The sequence below is a fragment of the Orcinus orca genome, chromosome 3, assembly GCF_937001465.1.
Source record: "Orcinus orca chromosome 3, mOrcOrc1.1, whole genome shotgun sequence".
NCBI lineage: Eukaryota > Metazoa > Chordata > Mammalia > Artiodactyla > Delphinidae > Orcinus > Orcinus orca.
Genome location: NC_064561.1, coordinates 122130810 through 122145872, shown reverse-complemented (window position 1 = coordinate 122145872; position 15063 = coordinate 122130810). Strand labels below are relative to the sequence as shown.

General features: G+C 44.7%; 1 protein-coding gene and 1 pseudogene across 1 annotated transcript in view; one reads left to right on the top strand and one right to left on the bottom strand.

The window, feature by feature from the left end:
* The window catches only part of HOMER1 (homer scaffold protein 1), a 608509-nt gene that overhangs the window by 447259 nt on the left and 146187 nt on the right, over window positions 1-15063 (bottom strand). The window lies entirely within an intron of this gene.
* Window positions 8202-10318, top strand: LOC125963813 (tigger transposable element-derived protein 1-like; annotated as a pseudogene).

Here is a 15063-nt window from a genome sequence, read left to right as displayed (position 1 = left end):
GTTTGATTTCTATAGGTCTACTCTTTCACCACCCACAGTGTTGGCCAGATGGTCAGCTTCCTGCTGTTCCTTAGACCAGTGGGCAGAGTCTCCTAGTCCTTATTTCATGGGAGGAACATCTCTTTCTGGCTTTTAGCTTTATTCAAAGAGGTCAGTTTCTACTTCTTACCACCTGCTGGCCTGAAGCCTAATTCTGTTCCCATGGCTGTTAACACACATCTTCTCTGCCAGCACCTGTTTCTCATGTCCCTGTGGACAGTCTGCTTTTAGCCCCTGCTCAACTTTATGAGTTTGAGTTTCTACTTCCTTCCTGGTACCTGGGAATTTTCCTTGCTTAGTTTTGTGTTTGGCTATGAAATGACAGTAATAATGATGACAACAACAATAACATTTTGTTGTTATATTTTACCCAAAATTTATGTGGGCTTGGAGCATAATGAGAAACTTCCCACATTGGTTGAATCTGTGCCACTGACCAAGATTTCCTCATGGTCTTTAAGTAATTCTGACACATGTCCTTTCCTGTCACATACTTATTCTCAGAATATCTTGGGCCCCAACAAGTAAGAGATTCTAATTGTTCCTATTCACATACACACTCAGCGTTTTCCACATATCCTCATTTCTATTCCTTTATATTGTTATCAGGATATAGAAAACTTAAGAAAATGAAGGTGCTTCCTTGTCAGACATCACTCTCTATGGCACAGGGTCAGGGGATACTTTTAATGCACTATGATAAGTATCAAAATAGAGGTAGGTGCTGTGCAATTACAGGGAAATGTTGCTTAAAGGTTTTGTGTATGTGTATGAAACAGAGCGGCCTGTGTGTATGTCTTTCTCTTCTATATATCCTGGGAATAATGAGAGTGGGAAAGCAGACAACAGGGGGTGGGGGAGAGAATGTGTGGGGGTCAGGACCCTTGGCTCCTGGTTTTTGTCACTAATAAACCTGTGCAGCTGCCCTTTGATGCCACCCACCTGAGGTCCTGACTCAGCAAGTCTGGAGTGGTTCCCAAATAGCTGCATATTTAGATGCTTCTGTAGGTGATTTTGATGTACTGTTAGGATTAAAAGCTACTGACTTATATGCGACCTTCAGTAAATCATTTAAACCTGTATATCTTCTGTGCCTCAGTGTTCTCCACTGTAAAATCAGGTAATTTTCAGATCTACCATTCCATTCTAATGGATAAATTTGCCTAAGAGTACTATTTTTGTGATGGTTGTTATTGTTGTTTTGGGTAATAATACTATTACATAATCTCACTGCCTTTAGAAGCTTAGGTTGTATTTTTCTTGAGAGCAAAGCGTCAGTAAACTCAAATAACAAGCAGACTTGTTTTTCTATCATCCAGTGTTGTCATTCGGCTTCCAAAAATTAAGTAATGGTACTTGATGTAACAGCTTTGCCAGCCTGATGACCTGCCTTTACACATGATATTATGAGGTAATGAGGCTGAGTCTTATGATTTGTGGAGCCTGTCTATTGCTTTCCAGTTATAGCTCAGGGGTGTGTGGGGGGGAAGGCACGAGGCTGTGAACAGTAATTGTTAGTGAACCCAGCTGGAGGACTACAGAGAGGTGCTCAGAGGCGATGGTTCCAAGTGTTTCTCTTTAATTATCTTCAAAACAACCTCTCATCCTAAAAACCCAATTAAGGAGCAACACATGGCTTTGAAAACCATGGTGGGAGAGTTCCTGATGGTTTTCATTTGGGGAATAAGTATAGTGCAATGGGAAGAATGTGGACTCTGGAACCAGCCAGACTGGGTTCAAATCCTGGCTCTACAACTTACCAGCTTGATGACATTATGTAAGTTGCTCCACTAGTTTGTGCCTCAGTTTCCTCATCTGAAATGTGGAGAGAATGATGACTATCATGGCACCCACCTTGGGAAGCTATTTTACAGATGAAGTCAGCTGATACATGTACGACACTTAGAACAGTGCTTGGAGGATGTAAACATTCAAGAAGTCTTAGCTTTAGTTATTTGCTTCAAGACAAAGATTTAATCCACAGGGACAAATGGCAAAGAAATCTGAGGCAAATGTCAGGCTTATGGGGAAGACGTTTGGGGGTGGGTTGGCCTTTATGGAAGCCCTTTACATGGCACTGCATGGTCCTCCTATGTGGGAAGGCAGTCTTGCCTGGGGCACAAGCTCACCTCTGGTGGGCCAAGTTGACAAGGACAGGGCCAACTACAGACAGTCTCTGGGCCTGACCACAGGACACAGGCTCTCTCCCTCCATCAGCCCTGAAACCATTTTCTTTTCAGTCTCTCCCTCCCTCCTTTTAGTCCTTCCGTCTGCTTTCTTTTTCTCCTTTCTCCCTCTCCTACTCCTCCTCAAGCCTGGCCTTCACCTCCTCACCCTTTCCTATGGACATTTCTCCACCTGGAGATTAAGAGCAAATCTGACCTGAGTCCCCAACCTACTTTCTGGCCCCTTGTTCCAGCCTCACCCACTCCAAGTAGGGCCCTTGTGTCCAGTTAGTCTCCTTCCCAGAGATGGTGGGACCTATCTGAGAATCAGCCTCCTGGATCCCACACAGAAGACAGTAGTCCTGCCAGGAAGGGGCGGTGACTTACTGTGTTTGCTCTTCCCTGGCACAGTCTTTTCTTGCAGGTACATCTTGTTCGGAGCAGTTTCTGGAGCCCAGACATAACAGGCTGGCTTCACCTCTTATTAACTGGGACTGAAAAGTCAAGTCCATTTTGGTTTTAATTAAGAGAACACAAGGGGGACTTCCCTGGTGGCACAGTGGTTAAGAATCTGCCTGCCAATGTAGGGGACGGGGGTTCGATACCTGGTCTGGGAAGATCCCACATGCCATGGAGCAACTAAGCCCATGTGCCACAACTGCTGAGCCTGCACTCTAGACCCCGTGAGTCACAACTACTGAGCCTTCATGCCACAACTACTGAAGCGCACACGCCTAGAGCCCGTGCTCTGCAACGAGAGAAGCCACAACAATGAGAAGCCTGCGCACTGCAACGAAGAGTAGACCCCGCTCGCCGCAACTAGAGAAAGCCAGCGCACAGCAACAAAGACCCAACACAGCCAAAAATAAATAAATAAGTGTATTAAAAAAATAAGAGAACACAAGGATTGGAGTAAACTGTGTGGAAGTAAGAAACAGGAACAAAGGTAGGAGATGAAAGCCATGCTTTGACCTCACTGGAACATTTGATGTTTTGAGAATATTGAATTGTTCTTCACTCCTCATTATCTCTAAGGAGGAAGAGAACAAAACCAACCCACTGCAGGCAAACTGACTAATGCTCTCCTTTAATGAATTCTTCTTAGCCACTGGTTTCCATGAAGTTGAGAAACAGTAAGAGAGCAAAGGGCAGGGGCCTCTCAGTTTTTGTAGTAATGAGTTTTGTGGATCTTTGAAAATGTGACCTTCACTACTTCACAGCCCTACTGTGTGTCCACATTTCCACACAGAGAGCCATAGGCACTGCTGGCAAATGCTGGAGACGTCTGAAGCTGAGGAGCCAGTGGGGCCACTATATTAGTTTCCTAGGACTGTTGTAATAAAATACCGCTACTCAGGTGGCTTAGAACAACTGAAGTTTGTTGCCTCACAGTTCAATTGGTTAGAATTCCAAAATCAAGGTGTCATCGGGGCCATGCTCCCTCAGAAGGTGCCAGGGAAGAATCTGCTCCAGACCTCTCTCCTAGCTGCTGGTGGTTCCTTGGCTCCTGGCCACGTACCTCCAATCTTCACGTGGCACACTTCCTGCATGTGTGCTTATGTCCACTTGCCCCTTTTTGTAAGAATCGCCAGTCATGTTGGAACAGGGACCCACCTTCTGCAAGATAACCTCATTTTAACAGATTACAGCTGCAAAAACCCTACTTCCAATTAAGGTCACATTCTGAGGTCCTGGAAGATGGGACTTCAAGACATGAGTTTGGGGAAGACACAATTCAAACCATCACAGCCATAGCTGTGTTGTACAAGCTAGATGCCATGAAAGTGTGGGGATCTGCTTTGCACAGTCAATTCCATAGGTTGACGCTCAGTGCTCTGTGACTACACATTTGATAGAACCACCCTGGTGCTGGTTCTACATGTGCTGGAAATGAGGCCAGAAACATGGGCAGGGGCCGATCATGGGCTTGGAAGCCATGTGTGGTCTCCTGAGAGCAATGGGGAGCCATGGAATGTTTATCAACAGGAGGATGATCAGATTCTAGAAAGATCCCTCCACTGTAGTGTTGAGTAATAGAATGGGGGCGGAGTGAGACCTTCACAGTGTTTCAAGCAAGTGATAGAGCTGGCCTTGAACCTCACTAATAGCAATTGAAATGGAGGGAAGATGACTTAGAGAGATACCTGTGATTTACGTATCAGGATTCCGAGAGAAGAAGAACTTAAAGTATGTTATATTTTAGTAAGGGAAATGCCATTTTAGGATTGCTGTAAAAGAGAACTGCCATTTGGGTTTCTGGAGATGGGCTCTTGAAACTTTGGAACAGATTCTCTTGTTTTCAAGGAAGTCACCAGGATAAACTGTCTATTTACACCAAAGTAAAGCAAGTTATTCTTGAAGCAAATGGTGAAGACATCATGAATCTGAGTATGACAGCTGCAGATTTAGATGCTAAGTGGTGAAGAGTTAGAACAGTTTTTACTGAAGTTAGAATTTAGACTGAATTCTTGGTATCCTCCATGTATTGGTTTCCTAGTTGCTGCCATAATAAACTACCACAAACTTAGCAGCTTAAAACAACACAAATTTATATGATTTTATAGTATTCTAAGTCAGAATCTGACATGGTTCTCGTGTGGCTAAAATCAAGGTGCTGGCAGGGCTGTGTTCCTTTCTGGAGGATGTAGAGCTTTTTTCTCTGCTTCCAAGGCCACCCACATTCCTTGGCTCGTGGCTCCTTCCTCCAGCGTCCAGGCCAGCACTGCATGTAATCGCCCTATGTCAAGGTCAGCTGATTGGCAAACAGTTCTGTCTGAAACCTTAATTCCCCTTTGCCAAGTAACCAGCAGTATTCACAGGTTCTGGGGATTAAAATGTGTATATCTTTGGTAGAGGGAGGTGGCCATTATATTGCGTATCATACTCCACATGGTGTTTAAATTAGTATAACACAGGCAATGCAAGATTGAGTAGTGGAGCTGTCTTATCTGGGCCCTGGGGAATCAGAGATGGGGCTTCTCTCGAAGGAAATGGAGGTTCCCAGGGCCAATTGTGCTGGTGCAGCATGAGCCGGCCATAGGCCAGGAGAAGGGGACAATGCCCCCTGCTCTCTGGAAAGGGGTCTTAGGGGATCTAGAATCAGTGTTGATCTAAAGATTCTTGAGGGTAGGAGAGCCTGTTGGGAGCTATGCATGGCCCAGAGGTTGGAGTTTTGAGGCCTGTGAGCTCCAGGAAGAACACAGTTATCCACTTTTCTTAGCTCCCAAATATTCAGGAAACACTGCCTTCTGTCCTAGACTAGGGAGTTAAATTGTGTGGGATCAAGGAAGGGTGAGGGGGTGGGGGAGGTGTCCAGCACCTACTTGCAGTGAGTCTACGTGTGTAAAAGAGCTCATCCTGGAGAAATGAGTTACAAGAGGGCGTGAGGTGAACCGGGGGCTCAGACTGCCATGGTGGCACCACAAGTGGCAGATGGAGAGATAAACGCTTACCGGGTTGCATCTTTCAGGGTTTTCCAGAAATGGAGGGAGCCACCGCGTGGCAGACTAGCTGTTCTGCTAATCCCAGGCAGATGCAGTTTGAACTTGAAAGGAAATGAGACTTTATTTTGGGCTCCCAAAGCAGACGTCCGAGTTTCAGGCTTTAGAGATGAAGGGGCTGTGGAAGGTGATGGCGGGAGAGGAGTCTGGCTAATTCTGGCATTTAGCTGCATCACGGAGGGCAGCGGAGTCTTGGTCCCTGGGAGAGGCAGTTCTGGAAGGCCTGAGGCAGGGAGGATGAAGCCTTTTGCCTTCTGTGCCTGGAGTTTTATGGAACTGTGACTGCCCCGGAGGAACGATGGCAGGGCCCACAGGCCTGGGTCAGTTGGGCTGGAGCTTCCTGGAATTGGCTGCTTCATGTGGGAGCACCAGCTGAGGGTCATCACCGTTCATGCTAAACAGGGGAGGGGAAGGAACACTGTAAGAGCCTCTAGGGCTTTGGGTGGTGGGACCTCCTTACCCCTCCCAGTCCCTCCTGGGGAGTGGGGGTCAGCTGTAGGAGGGAGGCATTCTTCTGTTTGGGTTCCATTTTCAAAAGCGAGGAGTACAGCAGTCCCCACTTACCCCTGTTGCAGTTACCTATGGTCAACTTGTCCAAAAATATGAAATGGAAAATTCCAGAAATAGTTCATGAGTTTTAAATTGTGGGCCATTCTATGTAACATGACAAAATTTTGTGCCATCCCACTCCATCCAGCCTGGGAAGTGAATCATCCCTTTGTCCAGCATATCCTGCCATTAGTCACTTAACGTCCATCTGGGTTATGGGATCAACTGTCGCGATATTGCTTGCGTTCGAGTCACCCTTATTTTACTTAATAATGGCCTTGAAGGACAAGTGGAGTGATGAGGACAATTCAGAAATTCTCTTACTGTGCTTAATTTGTGAATTAAACTTTATGAGTTTTTTATACATAGCATGTATTTATAGGGAAAAACATAGTCTATACAGACATAGCTCGTTTTATTGCACTTCACTTTATTGTGCTTCGCAGGTAACTGCGTTTTCTACAAACTGAAGGTTTGTGGTAACCCTGCATCGAGGAAGTCTGTCAGTGCCATTTTTCCAACAACGTTTTTCTCTGTGTCACATTTTGGTAATTCTCACAATATTTCCAACTTTTTTATTATTATTATATTTGTTAAGGTGATCTGTGATCAGTGATCTTTGATGTTATGATTATTTTGAGGTGCCACAAACTACACCTAGAGAAGATAGCAAACTTTTAAAAAATTTGATGTATAGTTGATATACAATGTTGTGTTAATTACTGCTGTACAGCAAAGTGATTCAATTATACACACACACACACACACACACATATATACATTTTTTAAATATTCTTTTCCATTATGGTTTATCATAAGATATTGAATATAGTTCTCTGTACTATACAGTAGGACCTTGTTATTTACCCATTCTATAGATAAAAGCTTACATCTGCTAACCACAATCTCCCACTCCATCCATCCCCCAACCCCCTACCCCTTGGCACCCACCAGTCTGTGCTCTATGTCCATGATTCTGTTTCTGTTTCATAGATAAGTTCATTTGTGTCATATTTTTGATTCCACATATAAGCGATATCATATGGTATTTACTTTGTCTGGCTTACTTTACTTAGTATGAAAATCTTGAGGCCCATCTATGTTGTTGCAAATGGTATTATTTCGTTCTTTTTATGGCTGAGTAGTATTCCACTGTATAATATATGGACCACACCTTTTTTATCCATTCATCTGTTGATGGAAATTTAGATTGTTTCCATGTCTTGGCAATTGTGAATAGCACTGCTATGAACATAGAGTTGTGTGTGTCCTTTTGAATTATAGTTTTGTCCAGATATATGCCCAGGAGTGGGATTGCTGGGTCATATAAGTAATTCTATTTTTAGTTTTCTGAGGAATTTCCATACTGTTTTCCACAGTGGCTGCACCAATGCACATTCCCACCAACAGTGTAGGAAGGTTCCCTTTTCTCCACACCCTCTCTAGCATTTGTTATTTATAGACTTTTTTTTTTTTTTTGCAGTACGCGGGCCTCTCACTGTTGTGGCCTCTCCCGTTGCGGAGCACAGGCTCCGGACGCGCAGGCTCAGCGGCCATGTCTCACGGGCCCAGCCGCTCCGCGGCATGTGGGATCTTCCCGGACCAGGGCACGAACCCGTCTCCCCTGCATTGGCAGGCGGACTCTCAACCACTGCACCACCAGGGAAGCCCTATTTATAGACTTTTAATGACGGCCATTCTGACTGGTGTGAGATGGTACCTCATTATAGTTTTGATTTGCATTTCTCTAATAATTAGCCATGTTGAGCATCTTTTCATGTGCCTATTGGCCATCTGTATGTCTTCTTTGGAGAAATAAGACAGCAAAAGTAATCAAAATGTGTGTGCTCTGACTTCTCCACCAACCCGCCTTCCCCCATCTCTCCTGAGGCCTCCCTATTCCCTGAGACACAATAATATTGAAATTAGGGCAGTTAATAACCCTATAATGGCTTCTAAGATTTCAAGTGAAAGTAAGAGTCTTACATCATCTCTCACTTTAAATCAGAAGCTAAATAATCATCAAACTTAGTGAGGAAGGCATGTTGAAAGCAAAGATAGGGGGAAAGCTAGGCTTCTTGCACCAAACAGTTAGCCACATTGTGAATACAAAGGGGAAAAGTTCCTGAGGGATATTAAATTACTACTCCAGTAAATATATGAAAAATAAGAAAATGAAACAGCCTTATTGCTGATAAGGAGAAAGTTTCCTTGATCTGGGAAGAAGATCAAACCAGCCACAACATTCCCTTAAGCCAAAGCTTAAGGCCCCAGCTCTCTTCAATTCTTGAAGGCTGAGGGAGGTGAGGAAGCTGCAGAAGAAACATTTGAAGCTAGCAGAGGTTGAAGGAAAGAAGGCATCTCCATTAACAACAAAGTGCAAGGTGAAGCAGCAAATGCTGATGTAGAAGCTGCAGCAAGTTATCCAGAAAATCTAGCTAGGACAATTAATGAATGTGGCAACACTAAAATTTTCAGTGTAGGCAAAGTAGCCTTCTATTGGAAGATGCCATCTAGGACTTTCATAGCTAGAGAGGAGAAGTCAATGCCTGGCTTCAAAGCATCAGAGGACAGCCTGACTCTCTTGCTGGAGGTTAGGGCACCTGGTGACCTTTTTATTTTTATTAAATTTAATTAATTATTTATTTATTTTTGTCTGCATTGGGTCTTCGTTGCTGCGTGTGGGCTTTCTCTAGTTGTGGTGAACCGGTGCTATTCTTCGTTGTGGTGCATAGGCTTCTTATTGCAGTGGCTTCCCTTGTTGCAGAGCACGGGCTCTAGGTGTGTGGGCTTCATTAGTTGTGACACGTGGGCTCAGTAGTTGTGGCTCGTGGACTTGAGAACACAGGCTCAGTAGTTGTGGCACATGGGCTTAGTTGCTCCATGGCATGTAGGATCTTCCCAGACCAGGGCTCAAAACTGTGTCCCCTGCACCAGCAGGCAGATTCTTAACCACTGCACCACCAGGGAAGCCCTTACCTGGTGACTTTAAGTTGAAGCCAATGCTCATTTACCATTCTGAAAATCTTAGGGCCCTTAAGAATTATGCTAAATCTACTCCGCCTGTGCTCTATAAATGGAACAACAAAGCCTGGATGACAGCACATCTGTTAACAACATGGTTTACTGAATATTTTAAGCCCCCTCTTGAGAACTATTGCTCTGAAAAAGAAAAGATTCCTTTCAAAATATTACTACTTGTTGACAATGCACCTGGTCACCCAAGAGCTGTGATGGAGACAATGAGTTTAATGTTTTTTTCATGCCTGCTAACAAGAGCCATTCTGTAGCCCACAGATCAAGGAGTCATTTCAACTTTCAAGTCTTATTATTTAAGAATTATATTTTGCAAGGCTATCATTGCCATAGGTAGTGATTCCTCTGATGGATCTGGGAAGGATAAATTGAAAACCTTCTGGAAAGGATTCACCTTTCTAGATGTCATTAAGAACATGTGTGATTCATGGGAAAATCTCAACATTAAGAGTTTGGAAGCAGTTGATTCCAGCCTCATGGATGACTTTGAGAGATTCAAGACTTCAGTGAAGAAACTCACTGTAGATGTGGTGGAAATATCAAGAGAGTTAGAATTAGATGTGGAGCCTGAAGATGTGACTGAATTCCTGCAATCTCATGATAAAAATTGAATTGACGGATAAGGAATTGCTTCTAATGGATAAGAAAAGAAAGTAGTTTCTTGAGATGAAATCTACTTCTGGTGAAGATGTTGTGAAGATTGTTGAAATGACAACAAAGGATTTAGAATATTACATAAACTTAGTTGATAAAGCAGTGGGAGGGTTTGAAAAGATTGACTCCAATTTTGAAATAAGCTCTACTGTAGGTAAAATGCTGTCACACAGCATTGCATGCTATAGAGAAATCATTCATGGAAGAAAGAGTCGATCAGTGTAGCAAACTTCATTGTTGTCTTATTTTAAGAAGTGGCCACAGCCATCCCAGCCTTCAGCAACCAGCACCGTGATCAGTCAGCAGCTATCAACATCGAGGCAAGACCCTCCATCAGCAAAAAGATTACTACCTGCTGAGGTATATGTTGTATAAGCATGTATGTTCCTATATGGGGATGTTCATCCAAAACACATCCCCTTGAAAAGACCCAACTGTTCTCATTGCGATGGAACAGAGACAGGTAATGGGTCCAGTGACAGCAGCTTCTCACTTCCATCATTCCCACTGGTTCTGGGAGCAATAAAAGCTAATACCAGGTACGTGATAGAGGTTCCAAAGGGCATTTTGTTTTAGCCATGCCCTTTTCCTTCAGAATTGTCTAGTTTTGCCTTTGCCTCTAATTCATTTGTTCAGCTATGTGCTGTGAGAGATCCAGAGAAACTAAGCTGTGGCTGGTCTCTACCTTTAAGGAATTGACTAGAGACAAGCACAGCTCTCAGGAAACTGACACTATGTTACACTCTTACATTATGAGATGGTTTGTGCAGTAGGTCCCAACCTTAGCAAGACTGCCTGGAAATTCAGGGTTCAGAGAGGGGGAAAAGGGACTACAGAGGACTTGAGTAGTTGGGAAAAGAAGACTTTTTGAAATCAGCCCTTGAAGGATTAGCTCTGTAGAGAGAAGGGGCTAGAGCATTTTAGATGGCATAGGGAGAAAGAATGAGGGATGTGGGATGTGTGTGTGTGTGTGTGTGTGTGTGTGTGTGTGTGTGTGTGTGTGCATGTGTGCATGCACACATGTAGGCACACAATAGTTGTACATATAAATGGTACAAAATTTTAAAAAGATATGCAAAATCTCCCACCTCCTTGTTCTTCAGTCACCCAGTTTCCCTCCATAAAGGCAGAGTTCATATTAAAAAATAGTTAATAAATGCAGATGTACCCCCATCCTCCCACATGAATGGCTGGATGGCTGAACAGCCTTATAAGAACGGAAGTCTGAAACATACATGTGTTCACTGATTTCTCTGTTGCTCATTATGTGACCATTCCTTACAACCATCAAATCCTGACAAAGAACACATCACACACCATTTGCAGGGGTGCTGGACGGGGGGCAGCTTTCCTGCCACAAGGTGCAAAAAATTTGCGAGGCCAAAGGTAATTGTAAAAAGTTAGTCACCCCTGCATCCCACCAGGAATCCATGAAAATCCCAGGAGGACTTGGGCTTCCACAGAGCCTGTGGTACCTGGATATAAGGGTCTGGGAGACCCCAGCTGACAGGGAGGCTACACTAAGTGGAAAAGAGTTGGGCTCTTTTGGAGCCCAGGGCAAAGGCAGGGCTCCCCCTCTCTCCAAACCAGTGTGTAAAGGGGGTGGCTCACAGGGGACCCACTGATGGGAGCAGGGCTGGTGCTGCCCGGGCTTGCAGGATGCAGGGAGGAACACTGACCACACAAAGACCAGCTCCAACTCTTCCCCAGATGGGTTTCCTAACCAGAGGAGGACTCCTGCGTTGAAAGGTAATGTAGGAAAGATTCCGATTTTTCTTCCTGCACTGTGAAATCAATTAAAAACAGAACAGATATAAAATAGTTTTGTAACCTCATCCACTTCCTGGCTTCCTTCCTTCTTGGGGACAGGCCAGCCCAGCCTGGGGATAGATAGGAGTCTCATGGTCTGAAAATTCTGTGGCAGTATAAGTAATGGTGACCTAATGCTTCACTTCTTCTCAGGGCACCTGAGGCTGGAGGCGAAAATGTTTCCTGGAAAATGGACAGATGAAGGAGGCCCTCATAGGAGGGGGCTGGGGTCTGACCCTTCCAGGCCCTAGGGCCAGTCCCCAGCCTCTGCCTCTGTTGCCCACAGGTTCAGAACTGGCCTAACCTGGGGAAATAAGGCAGCCTGTCTTAGAAGACAATTTGTTTCCCACAGAACAGTTCAGATTTGCTTGTTATCCTTACACATACTTGCTCTGTACAAACCGAATCAAGAATTTTTATTCTTTCTTTGATCTACAAATAATCCTGACAGATAACTTTTATTGAGTACTACTACTATGTGCCAGTTACTTAGTTAGGCACCTTTCTTAAATTAACTCTAATTCTTACAACACCATGGCAGGTTAAGTAGTATTTTCCCAATTTACAAATAAGGAAAATAACGAGGTTCAAAGAGGTTAAGTAACATGCCCAAGATCACACAGCTACTAAGTAGCAAAACCAGTGTCCAAATCAGGTCTGTTTTCCACTCCTAAGTTAAATAAGAATAATTCTCATTTACTGAACGTGTTCCAGATACTTGACATACATTTTATGAAATTCTTATACCAAATCTGTGAGGAAGGCTGCTACTCTAGCTCCATTTTATAGATGAAAATGTCATCGCTAAGGAGCTAGCCCAAGGTCCCAGAGCTGATTTGGTGACCTCAAGGCTTGAACCCAGATCTCTGGGTTCTCTGATGCCAGTATTCATTCCAAGCATGCCATGCAACTTCAGGAACAACCAGGAAGGGGCTCATATCCCTAGGTGCTTCCACTGGGTGCTCTGGCAGCAGGGAGCGGCCCCAGTGGCTCGTCCCTGGTGGGCTGAGGATGAACTGATCTGTGCACAGAGCAGCTTCTGCCAACCCACATGGTTCTCAGCAGCATGTAATGTTTCCGAAGGCTCTGGCCAACTTGGCTGAGGCATTTTAGACATCTTGAGGGACACTGCTCGGAACATCTTAAATGGATCCACAGACTTCTTTGTCAGGAAGTGCTGCTTCATACCACAGAACTGCCCACATTTTTCCCAGTTAAGAGTATTAGTTAGAACTAAGGCAATCATTGCAGAGTCTGGCAACCTCAGGGTCCTATTTTTACACCCAATGCACAGTCATGTGAATGGGTTTCCATGGCTTATACATCCCTCCTTAGTTTTCAGACAGGTCTGGTGTCCTTTCAGGAAACCGTCTTCTCTGAACCCCTGTGCTATTTTCCAAAGCACAACTTCTCCCCCAAATATTTTGGGGAGTCTTGATGTCCTGATCTACATCTTCCCTCCCCTTCACTCACTCACCTCCGTACTCCCCTCACCCTGACCTACAGTCCATAAAGAATAGCAGTAGTAAAACAATCCAGGTTGGGCTGGCATCAGAACTAGCCAGCACATTCTTACACCTATTATGTCGTTTAGAGCTCTTACTAACCCAAGAAGTATGAACACAGGTTTCCAGAGGAGAAATTTAAGATTCTGTTAGTGATCAAATCAGTATGAGGATTTAGGTTTCTCCTGAAACCTGTTGTCTCCATCTCGTTTTGCCCCAGACTCTATTCCAAGATGGAATTGGGAAATAGCCACCGTGACTCAGGAGCATTGCTCTAACTTGAAATGTTTCCCTCAAGGGGTTTCTTAAATTGTTCTGAAAGCTCAGCCTGAAAATTGAAAATACCACATAAATGTGAAGCTTTTATCTAGAGCGAGCAATTTCATAAGCATATTCCCTGAAACGAAGATTGTCACACAATTTGAGCTATCTCAGCTGCATCAGCGACTAGTCATTCGTTCATTCAACAAACACTTATTGTCTTCCAGGGGCCAGGTGTTGCACGTAGTGTGGATTCAGTGGGGAGCAATATAGACACAGTTCCAGCCCTTCTGAGTTCAGAGTGCATCTGGGGAGTCAGGTAATTAAACAGGAACTTATAGAAAAGGTATGTGTTGTGGGAGCAGAGAGCAAGGAAGCCTGGTCAATCCAAGGGTTTGAGATGACTTCCCTGAGGAAGTGATGTTTCAACTAAGATCTAAAGGGTGGTAGAAGCTGGGTGGGTGGGGATGAGGTGAGGAGGACTCCAAGTATGGCAGCCATAAGCATGGGTCTCACAGACCTCCAAGTTCAGGGAACTTAACTGCCCAAGGCCCAGCTGCTGCACTCTGAAATCTATCACCATGCACCAAGGCCATGCTTACCACACGCGCTTCTGGCCAGTGACTGAACGTGGCAGGGGTGTTAAGGCAGCCTGTTCCTTGGAGGCCAGGACGCTTCTGATTGCAGTTTGGCTCGAGGGCACCCCCGCAGGCTTGTCAAACTTCCTTAGATTGCTGGTGGCTTGAGATGCTTCCACCAGCCCTTCCTCCCGTCTCTCCTTCACTTAGTCTCAGACTGGCATTGTGCTCCTTATCCAGCCCCTCAGTTCTACTGGCTGCCGTGAGAGTGGGTGACACTACACAGGGAGGGTGAGAAGGCTGAGGTAAGTTGAGCCAAAAGGCAAGGAGAAACCAAGGGGAAAGGGCCCAGGGCAGAACTGTACAAGTTTTGTTTTCTCAGTAGGAGGAGAAAAAGTCACACACAAGGAGCTAACAATTTACTCCAGGGATTGTTCAAGACTAGAATTCTGTCCCTTCCTTTTAAAATTCCAGAATGGCTCTGGATAATAGCATCCTGTTTCAGGACAGCATCCCAAAGGGTGCGGGGGTATGGAGTAACATTGTTCACAAAGCCATCTTTTATTCCATTTATAAGGACTTTTCCCTTCTGGGAACATTTTTATCCTTATGGTATCAGAAGCAAGTGGCTCTCCAGAGTCTCACCTTGGGAGGGTCCATCCCAGGCCTCAGACTTGGCCAGTCTAGCCCAGGTGAGTCTTTATTGTGGAGATGGACACCACACGCTATCAGCACCTGGTGCCATTCAGCATCTAGATCCTTCCAACCAGCAGCCCAGGCTCAGATTCCTCCCAGCTGCACAGGGAGAATGTCCCGCTCTGGCTACCATAAGTCACTCAGCAGATCTAGTTCTCGTTGCCATTAATAAATTGGGTTTCTGGTTTTATTTTCAAAACAAATAAAAGAACATTAACATCGAGGGAGGTCATCAAAGAGGGGGAGTGTTACAAAAAAAGCAACATGTAGC